Consider the following 11,461-nt stretch of genomic DNA (forward strand, 5'->3'; position numbering starts at 1 on the left):
AATATTACAAAAAAAGGAATTAAGTTTGTCTCACACGCTTCACCTTTTTAATATCTTTCGTGAGTATGATGGAAAGGATAATTGTGCTCAAGTGCTAGAAGAAGAAATCTATAAAATGTTTGGCACTAAATATTTGAATGATGAGCATGATTGCAATGTTGTTAGTATGAATTCCTTGAATATCCATGATGCTAATGATATGCAAAGCCACAAGCTTGGGGAAGCTATGTTTGATGAAGATGCTATTTTTTGTCCCCCAAGCTTTGATGAGCAAATTTACTATGATGAAAGCATGCCTCCTATCTATGATGATTATTATGATGACATGTATGCTTTAAAGAATAATAATAACAATGAACCTTGTCATCTTGATCTTAATTTTCAATCACTTGATAGTTATTTTGTTGAGTTTGCTCCCACTATTATTCATGAGAAGAATTTTGCTTGTGTGGAGAGTAGTAAATTTTCTATGCCTGTAGATCATGAAAAGAATGCTTTAGGTGCTGGTTATATTGTTGAATTCATTCATGATGCTACTGAAAATTATTATGAGGGAGGAATATATGCTTGTATGAATTGCAATAATATCAAGTTTCCTCTCTATGTGCTTAAAGTTTTGAAGTTATGCTTGTTTTGCCCTCCTATGCTAGTTGATTATTGTTCCCACAAGTTGTTTGCTCACAAAATCCCTATGCATAGGAAGTGGGTTAGACTTAAATGTGCTAGTCATATTCTTCATGATGCTCTCTTTATGTTTCAATTCTTATCCTTTATGTGAGCATCATTGAAATCATCATGCCTAGCTAGGGGCGTTAAACGATAGCGCTTGTTGGGAGGCAACCCAATTTTATTTTTGTTCCTCTCTTTTTGTTCCTGTTTAGTAATAAATAATACATTTAGCCTCTGTTTAGATGTGGTTCTATGTGTTTAATTAGTGTTTGTGCCAAGTAGAACCTTTGGGAAGATTTGGGGAAAGTCTTGCTGATCATGCTGTAAAAAACTAGAACTTCAGCGCTCATGAGAATTGATGCCATTTTTATTTGGAGAGTGCTATTTAGTTAATTCTTTTTCTCATATGATTAATATATAAATTCCTCAGGTCCAGCAATTTATTTGAGAATTTTATGAGTTCCAGAAGTATACGTTTGGTCCAGATTACTACAGACTGTTCTGTTTTTGACAGATTCTGGTTTTCATGTGTTGTTTACTTATTTTGATGAATCTATGGCTAGTAAAATAGTTTATAAACCATAGAGAAGTTGGAATACAGTAGGTTTAACACCAATATAAATAAAGAATGAGTTCATTACAGTACCTAAGTGGTGATCTATTTTCTTATACTAACGGAGCTTACGAGTTTTCTGTTAAGTTTTCTGTTGTGAAGTTTTCAAGTTTTGGGTAAGGATTCGATGGACTATGGAATAAGGAGTGGCAAGAGCCTAAGATTGGGGATGCCCAAGGCACCCCAAGGTAATATTCAAGGATAGTCAAGAGCCTAAGCTTGGGGATGCCCCGTAAGGCATCCCCTCTTTCGTCTTCGTTCATCGGTAACTTTACTTGGAGCTATATTTTTATTCACCACATGATATGTGTTTTGCTTGGAGCGTCAATTTATTTTGTTAGGATTTGCTTTCTGTTATTTATAACAATGTTTTTCATCTTTTATTCCAATAAAATTGGCATTGATAGCCTTTACTATGCCTATTTTAGAAGTCTACATGTTGCTGTTTGAAAAGAGAAAGTTTACCGCTGTTGCAATAATTCCCTAGAAAAGTCAGAATGTGATAAAATGTTGAAACCCTTTGCATATTAAGCTCTGATAAATTTACTACAGTGGGAATTTTCTTTCATAATTTTTGGAGTTAGGAAAGTATGGATGTTGCTGCATTCTTTACAGACTATCCTGTTTAGGCAGATTCCTGTTATGTTTGCATTGTTTGCATATGTTTGCTTCTTTAATGATTCTATTTGAGGATAGTACTATTAAATATGCAGAGAAATTTAGTATGCAATGTTGAATAATAATTTTAGTGATTTGCTATAGTAGAGTATGATAAGGTTTTGGCAATGGTTTATACTAACTTATCTCATGAGTCCTTGTTGAGTTTTGTGTGGATGAAGCTTTTGAGATTTAGGGAGACCGTGATATGAGAGGAATTAAGGAGAAACAAAAGCTCAAGTTTGGGGATGCCCAAGACACCCCAAGATAATATTTCAAGAAGTCTCAAGCATCTAAGCTTGGGGATGCCCCAGTTGGCATCCCACCTTTCTTCTTCAACAATTATCGGTTAGTATCGGTTGATCCTAAGTTTTTGCTTCTTCACATGATGTTTGATATTCTTAGATGTCATTTTATTTTGCTTTGATTTCTGTTTGAATAGAGTACCAAGATCTGAAATTATTAAATGTTAGAGAGTCTTCACATAGTTGCATAATTATTAAACTACTCATTGATCTTCACTTATATCTTTCGAAGTAGTTTGTTGTTGCTCTAGTGCTTCACTTATATCTTTTAGAGCATGGTGGTTGTTTTATTTTGAAGAAATAGATGAACTCTCATGCTTCACTTATATTATTTTGAGAGTATTAAATAGCATGGTAATTTGCTTAAAATACTAATATGATAGGTATTCAAGAATAATAAAATTCTCTTATGAGTGTGTTGAATACTATGTGAAGTTTGATACTTGATAATTGTTTTGAGATATGGAGATGGTGATATTAGAGTCATGCTAATTGAGTAGTTCTGAATTTGAGAAATACTTGTGTTGAAGTTTGTGATTTCCGTAGCATGCATGTATGGTGAACCGTTATGTGACGAAGTCGGAGCATGATTTATTTATTGATTGCCTTCCTTATGAGTGGCGGCCGGGGACGAGCGATGGTCTTTTCCTACCAATCTATCCCCCTAGGAGCATGTGCGTAGTACTTTGTTTCGATAACTAATAGATTTTTGCAATAAGTATGTGAGTTCTTTATGACTAATGTTGAGTCCATGGATTATACGCACTCTCACCCTTCCACCATTGCTAGCCTCTCTAATACCGCACAACTTTCGCCGGTACCATAACCCACCATATACCTTCCTCAAAACAGCCACCATACCTACCTATTATGGCATTCCCATAGCCATTCCGAGATATATTGCCATGCAACTTTCCACCATTCCGTTTATCATGACACATTCATCATTGTCATATTTCTTAGCATGATCATGTAGTTGACATAGTATTTGTGGCAAAGCCACCATTCATAATTTTTTCATACATGTCACTCTTGATTCATTGCATATCCCGGTACACCGTCGAGGCATTCATATAGAGTCAGCTTTGTTCTAGTATCGAGTTGTATCATTGAGTTGTAAATAAATAGAAGTGTGATGATCATCATTCAATAGAGCATTGTCCCCCCCCAAAAGAAAGGCCAAAAAAATAAAGGCCAAATAAAAATAATAATAAAAGGGACAATGCTACTATCATTTTACCACACTTGTGCTTCAAAGTAGCACCATGATCTTCATGATAGAGAGTTTCCTATGTTGTCACTTTCATATACTAGTGGGAATCTTTCATTATAGAACTTGGCTTGTATATTTCAGTGATGGGCTTCCTCAAAATGCCCTAGGTCTTCGTGAGCAAGAGAGTTGGATGCACACCCACTAGTTTCTTTTGTTGAGCTTTCATATACTTATAGCTCTAATGCATCCGTTGCATGGCAATCCCTACTCACTCACATTGATATCTATTGATGGGCATCTCCATAGCCCGTTGATATGCCTAGTTGATGTGAGACTATCTTCTCCCTTTTTGTCTTCTCCACAACCACCATTCTATTCCACCTATAGTGCTATGTTCATGGCTCACGCTCATGTATTGCGTGAAGATTGAAAAAGTTTGAGAACATTAAAAGTATGAAACAATTGCTTGGCTTGTCATCGGGGTTGTGCATGATTTAAATATGTTGTGTGGTGAAGATGGAGCTTAGCCAGACTATATGATTTTGTAGGGATAGCTTTCTTTGGTCATGTTATTTTCAGAAGACATAATTGCTTAGTTAGTATACTTGAAGTATTATTGTTTTTATGTCAATATTAAACTTTTGTCTTGAATCTTTCGGATCTGAATATTCATATCACAAGTAAGAAGAATTACATTGAAATTATGCCAACTAGCATTCCACATCAAAAATTATCTTTTTATCATTTACCTACTCGAGGACGAGCAGGAATTAAGCTTGGGGATGCTTGATACGTCTCCAACGTATCTATAATTTTTGATTGCTCCATGCTATATTATCTACTGTTTTGGGCAGTATTGGGCTTTATTATCCACTTTTATATTATTTTTGGGACTAACCTATTAACCGGAGGCCCAGCCCAGATTTGCTGTTTTATGCCTATTTCAGTGTTTCGAAGAAAAGGAATATCAGATGGAGTCGAAACGGAACGAAATCAACTAGAGAAGTTATTTTTGGAACAAAAGCCACTCGATGGACTTGGACCCCACGTCAAGGAAGGAAGGAGGAGCTCACGAGGGTAGGGGGCGCGCCCACCCCCTGGGGCGCGCCCCCTGCCTCGTGGGGCCCCCGTGGCTCCTCCGACGTACTTCCTGCACCCATATATATCGTCGTACCCTAAAACTTCCAGAAGAGAGATTAGATCGGGAGTTCCGCCGCCAGAAGCCTCAGTAGCCACCAAAAGTCAATCGGGACCCTGTTCCGGGACCCTACCGGAGGGGGGAACCCTCACTGGCGGCCATCTTCATCATCCCGGTGCTCTCCATGACGAGGAGGGAGTAGTTCTCCCTCGAGGCTGAGGGTATGTACCAATAGCTATGTGTTTGATCTCTCTCTCTCATGTTCTTGTGATGATACGATCTTGATGTATCACGAGCTTTGCTATTATATTTGGATCCTATGATGTTTCTTCCCCCCTCTTCTCTCTTGTAATGAATCGAGTTTCCCCTTTGAAGTAATCTTATCGGATTGAGTCTTTAAAAACTTGAGAACACTTGATGTATGTCTTGCCGTGGATATCTGTGGTGACAATGGGATACCACGTGCCACTTGATGTATGTTAAGGTGACCAACTTGCGGGTTTCGTGACATTGGGAACCTATGCATAGGGGTTGGCACACGTTTTCGTCTTGATTCTCTGGTAGAACTTTGGGGCACTCTTTGAGGTCCTTTGTGTTGGTTGAATAGATGAATCTGAGATTGTGTGACGCATATCGTATAATCATATCCACGGATACTTGAGGCGACATTGGAGTATCTAGGTGACATTAGGGTTTTGATTGATTTGTGTCTTAAGGTGTTATTCTAGTATGAACTCTAGGGCTGTTTGTGACACTTACAGGAATAGCCCAACGGATTGATTGGAAAGAATAACTTTGAGGTGGTTTCGTACCCTACCATAATCTCTTCATTCGTTCTCTGCTATTAGTGACTTTGGAGTGACTCTTTGTTGCATGTTGAGGGATAGTTTTATGATCCAATTATGTTAGTATTGTTGAGGGAACTTACACTAGCGAAAGTATGAACCCTAGGCCTTATTTCTACGCATTGCAATACCCTTTACGCTCACTTTTATCACTTGCTACCTTGCTGTTTTTATAATTTCAGATTACAAATACCCATATCTACTATCCATATACCACTTGTATCATCATCTATTCGCCGAACTAGTGCACCTATACAATTTACCATTGTATTGGGTGTGTTGGGAATACAAGAGACTCTTTGTTATTTGGTTGCAGGGTTGCTTGAGAGAGACCATCTTCATCGTGCGCCTCCTATGGATTGATAAACCTTAGGTCACCCACTTGAGGGAAATTTGCTACTGTCCTACAAACCTCTGCACTTGGAGGCCCAACAACGTCTACAAGAAGAAAGTTGTATAGTAGACATCAGTACCCTCCTCAAAACTACTAGTTAATGAGGCATTAGTGACAAGTTCTGACTTGGAGGACATACTTTGTGCTAGTTGCCGCTAATTCTGATCCATGTATTCTAAAACCGCGTTAGTGTCTATTCCGGACAGTAGCATCAGTGGGTGGTTTCTTTCTGACGCCTCCAAAGCACGAGCCACCACTCAGTGCCCAGCACAAGCGCAGTGCAACCAGTCTGCCGCACCGATCGTGGGCTTCGCTCCCTCATAGTTACACGCCGCGGCCACAGCTCACGGCCGAAGTGAAGCGAGACGGAGGCAGCTCGGTGCTGCGGGGGAGAGGTCGTACGGCAAGGCAACAGGACCGGCCCGAGGGGACGCCGTATGGATGGCGTCTCAAGCGGCAGGGGAGACGGTCGCAGGTTGAGGCAGCACGCGGGCGCGCGGTGACCCGGCAACAGCGCACGGATGTCGAGTATACAAGGCCGTACGCAGAGGCGACGCCGGCGGTTGGTGGGTTGTGACAAAGTCAGAGTCCAGCGGCGGGTGACTCGGGTGTGGCCCCAGCGGAGGCCGGCGGACAGGGCCGGCTCAAAGCAGGGTGGCGGCTCGTGAGCGGCGACTCGGCCGTTTTTGGTGGTTTAGCCCCTGCGAGAACCGTCTTCGGAGGTGACCCGGAAGGTCAGCGGCTCGACGGTAGTCGTGAGGTGTGCCATCGCATGATCAGTTCGAGATTATACGGGTCTTGGATAGGTAAACTCGAGGCCATGGTGGAGGGACGCCGATGGTTCTTGGCAAAACACAGCTGAACCGGAGTATTGAGCCGGCGCGGGGACGAGGTCGACAACTTGTGGCGACCACTGTATTCCAGAGATGATTTTCTGGTGACGACTCATCGCGGGGAGGCCTAGAGGCGCGAGGCGGCTCTCCAGCGGGGGCTCGTGGTGGCGCGTCACACAGAGATGGCATCATGAGAGGCCGGAACAACAGTTTGATGCAGGTCGGCACCTAGAAGCGAGGCGGCGACTCAAAAAAAAACAACTCCAGCGAGGGTGGTGCAGGGCCAAGGCGAGTTGAAGTAGGATGCTTGAGGTGCGGCTGTGTCGGAGGAGTAAACGACTAGGCGTGGCGGTTCAAACGCGCGGTGGCACAGGCGAATCGCAGGCGGCCAGTCGCCGCGGGCGTGATGAGGCAGGCGGCCCGTTCAGAAAGCGCAGCGGGGGCGCAAGCGGTGGAATAGTCCTAATCCGTATTCCCTTCTGGCTGGTTCAACTTTGACTTTTCTTCATCTAGCTCTTGTAAACCGATCAAACGTGACTCTTGCCATTGAGAAGTAGTCTTTGCTCATACGTACAGATGTACTTGCCAATTAATTTGGGACGCCGATAAGTGCCACACGTGTGGGTGTTAGGCAGTCCGCCCACACATTTTGTGTGGTGTATAAGAAAAACAACCCACACACTTACGTGTGGGCAAAACAACTAGCGCCCACACGCCTCTTTTTTCCCTCTCGATCCCTCTCACACGCATGCGTGTGGGCGAAGTTGATAACGCCCACACGCCCGTATGTCAGGGCTCGTACCTCCTGGTCCCGCACGCCACGCGTGACGGTCACCGCGCGCCCGCAGTTGCCATGGTCCAGACCCACGTCCATGTTCGTTTAATTGCAGTTGCCATGTCGCTGAACTACGGTTGCCATGTCGGACAACTGCAGTTTCCATGGTTGCTCAACTGCAGTTGCCATGTATGGTCTGATCTAATGTAGTTGCCATGATTTCATAACTTTAGGAGTTGCCACACACTAACACTAGGAAGTTGAGAGAGTTGTCATGTGCTCACAAGCATGCTAGGGCAGTTGCCATGTAAAAAGGAAGAGTTGCCATCTGCTTACATGCACGTTAGGGCAGTTGCCATGTACATGCACGTTAGGGCAGTTGCCATGTACATGCACGTTAGGGCAGTTTCCATGTACCATGCAAAAACATATGGCAACTCGGTAAAAGAGAGTTGCCATCTGCTTACGTGCACACTAGGCAGTTGCAGTGCACATGGCAGTTTGTAGTCTCCGGTCGTCATGCTAGGGAATAGCAGCGGAAGATGTTTGTTTTTCCGAAACTTGATCTTCTCGCGAACAGCATCTGACCCGATTATTGCAGTGTATGTGCCGCAGCAGGAAAAATCCAGCGGTGATGACAAATCAAAAACAAACAGGCGGCTCTCAGGTGAGAGGAGAGGCCTAGCGATTTGGCCACGAGGATCGAGACAGAAACCCGCATAGACAAAGGCGGTGACAGCGACTCGATCACGCAGGGCTCAGATTTGATGCGTCCTCTTTTAGAAGTCTGTCCGTCTCGAAGCGGTTTCGTTAACTCGGCGACCGTGTGACGGCCCTAATTTCTTGAATCTTCTTCATCTGACGAATTGCTCGCTTCTTGATCCCTAAAGAGCTTCGTCCAAGAACTCAACACCATCGTTCGCTTGCCCCATGATGAGCATCAACTGTCGTGGAATTGTCACGTCAGATGTCCTAGTGTGAGGACTTAGTCGTGAGGCCACGCATCTATGTGGTAGCTTGAGAGGGGTTGAACGGAATCGAGAGAGGCAACACAAGACAAGGATTTAGACAGCTTCGGGCCCCGGGAAACATCATCCGGTAATATCCCTACATGTTGTTTGTGGCTAGGTCTCATTATTCTCACGAGGGAGTCGCCGTAAATCGACTCTCCTCTAGTTGTGTCTAGCCCTAGAGATTATTGATTGTTGCTTGTCGCTTCTCCCTCTTTGGGGAGCCCTGCCCCTCCTTATATATGTTGAAGGGGCGGGTTACATGTGGAGTCCTATTAGGATTAGGACTAGTCTATCTCTAATACAAATCGGATACAAGTCCAGGTCTTAAATCCTTGTAAGATAAATATTCCTCACGCCTTTCCTCTTAAACCGGCCCACCATAATATGAGCCGGCCTTCTGGGCCTTGGGCCTTGTCATCCGTCTGTCCCGCCTGCCAGGTTACCAGTGAATCATAATGTTCAATCAGGTTGATTGTAAACCGTCTGGTCTGTGCGGGTCGCCGGTGAATCTCCAAGTCCGGCCGGGTTATACTTCCGGCCGGGTTACACCACGGGGTATATCCCCGACAGGTCGGGCATTGAGTCTGACTCAACTTCACACCTTGTAACACAGGCAAGAACCCTTTCTTTGCTTGATCCATTTTAAACTTCTTCAAAACTTTATCAAGGCATGTGCTTTGTGAAAGTCCAATTAAGTGTCTTGATCTATCTCTATAGATCTCGATGCCCAATATATAAGCAGCTTCACCGAGGTCTTTCATTGAAAAATTCTTGTTCAAGTATCCTTTTATGATATTCAAAAATTCAGTATCATTTCCGATCAACAATATGTCATCCACATATAATATCAGAAATGCTGCGGAGCTCCCACTCACTTTCTTGTAAATACAGGCTTCTCCAAAAGTCTGTATAAAACCGTATGCTTTGATCACACTATCAAAGCGTATATTCCAATTCCGAGATGCTTGCATCAGTCCATAAATGGATCGCTGGAGCTTGCACATTTTGTTAGCACCTTTTGGATCGACAAAACCTTCCGGTTGCATCATATACAACTCTTATTTAAGATATCCATTAAGGAATGCAGTTTTGACATCCATTTGCCAAATTTCACAATCATAAAATGCGGCAATTGCTAACATGATTCGGACGGACTTAAGCATCGCTACGGGTGAGAAGGTCTCATCATAGTCAACTCCTTGAACTTGTCGAAAACCTTTCGCAACAAGTCGAGCCTTGTAGACAGTAACATTACCGTCAGCGTCAGTCTTCTTCTTGAAGATCCATTTATTCTCTATGGCTTGCCGATCATTGGGCAAGTCAACCAAAGTCCACAGTTTGTTCTCATACATGGATCCCATCTCAGATTTCATGGCCTCAAGCCATTTTGATCATAAGTTTCATGATCATCATCATTAGCTTCCTCACTAATGGGTGTAGGAATCACCGGAACTGATTTTTGTGATGAACTACTTTCCAATAAGGGAGCATGTAGAATTACCTCATCAAGTTCTACTTTCCTCCCACTCACTTCTTTAGAGAGAAACTCCTTCTCTAGAAAGGATCCATTCTTAGCAATGAATATCTTTCCTTCGGATCTGTGATAGAAGGTGTATCCAACAGTTTTCTTTGGGTATCCTATGAAGACACATTTCTCTGATTTGGGTTCGAGCTTATCAGGTTGAAGCTTTTTCACATAAGCATCGCAGCCCCAAACTTTAAGAAACGACAACTTGGGTTTCTTGCCAAACCATAGTTCATATGGTGTCGTCTCAACAGATTTCTATGGTGCCCTATTTAACGTGAATGCAACCGTCTCTAAAGCATAACCCCAAAACAATAGCGGTGAATCCGTATGAGACATCATATAGATCGCACCATATCTAATAAAGTGTGGTTACGACGTTCGGACACACCATTACGCTGTGGTGTTCCAGGTGGCGTGAGTTGCGAAACTATTCCGCATTGTTCCAAATGAAGACCAAACTCATAACTCAAATATTCACCTCCACGATCGGATCGTAGAAACTTAATTTTCTTGTTACGATGATTTTCCACTTCACTCTGAAATTCTTTAAACTTTTCAAATGTTTCAGACTTATGTTTCATCAAGTAGATATACCCATATATGCTCAAATCATCTGTGAAGGTCAGAAAATAACGATACCCTCCACGAGCATCAACACTCATCGGACCGCATACATCAATATGTATTATTTCCAATAAGTCTGTTGCTCGTTCCATTGTTCTGGAGAACGGAGACTTAGTCATCTTTCCCATGAGGCATGGTTCGCAAGCATCAAGTGATTCATAATCAAGTGATTCCAAAAGCCCATCAACATGGAGTTTCTTCATGCGCTTTACACCAATATGACCTAAACGGCAGTGCCACAAATAAGTTACACTATCATTATTAAACTTATATCTTTTGGCTTCAATACTATGAATATGTGTATCACTACTATCGCGATTCAATAAAAATAGACCACTCATCAAGGGTGCATGACCATAAAAGATATTACTCATATAAATAGAACAACCATTATTCTCTGATTTAAATGAATAACCGTCTCGCATCAAAACAAGATTCAGATATAATGTTCATGCTTAACGCTGGCACCAAATAACGATTATTCAGGTCTAATACTAATCCCGAAGGTAGATGTAGAGGTAGCGTGCCGACGGTGATCACATCGACTTTGGAACCATTTCCCACGCGCATTGCCACCTCGCCCTTAGCCAATCTTCGCTTAATCCGTAGCCCATGTTTCGAGTTGCAAATATTAGCTACAGAACCAGTATCAAATACCCAGGCATTACTACGAGCATTAGTAAGGTACACATCAATAACATGTATATCAAATATACCTTTCACTTTGCCATCCTTCTTATCCGCCAAATACTTGGGGCAGTTCCGCTTCCAGTGACCATTCCCTTTGCAGTAAAAGCACTCAGTCTCAGGCTTAGGTCCAGACTTGGGCTTCTTCACTTGAGCAGCAACTTGCT

This window comes from Triticum urartu, chromosome 1, assembly GCF_003073215.2.
Source record: "Triticum urartu cultivar G1812 chromosome 1, Tu2.1, whole genome shotgun sequence".
NCBI classification, from domain to species: Eukaryota; Viridiplantae; Streptophyta; class Magnoliopsida; order Poales; family Poaceae; genus Triticum; species Triticum urartu.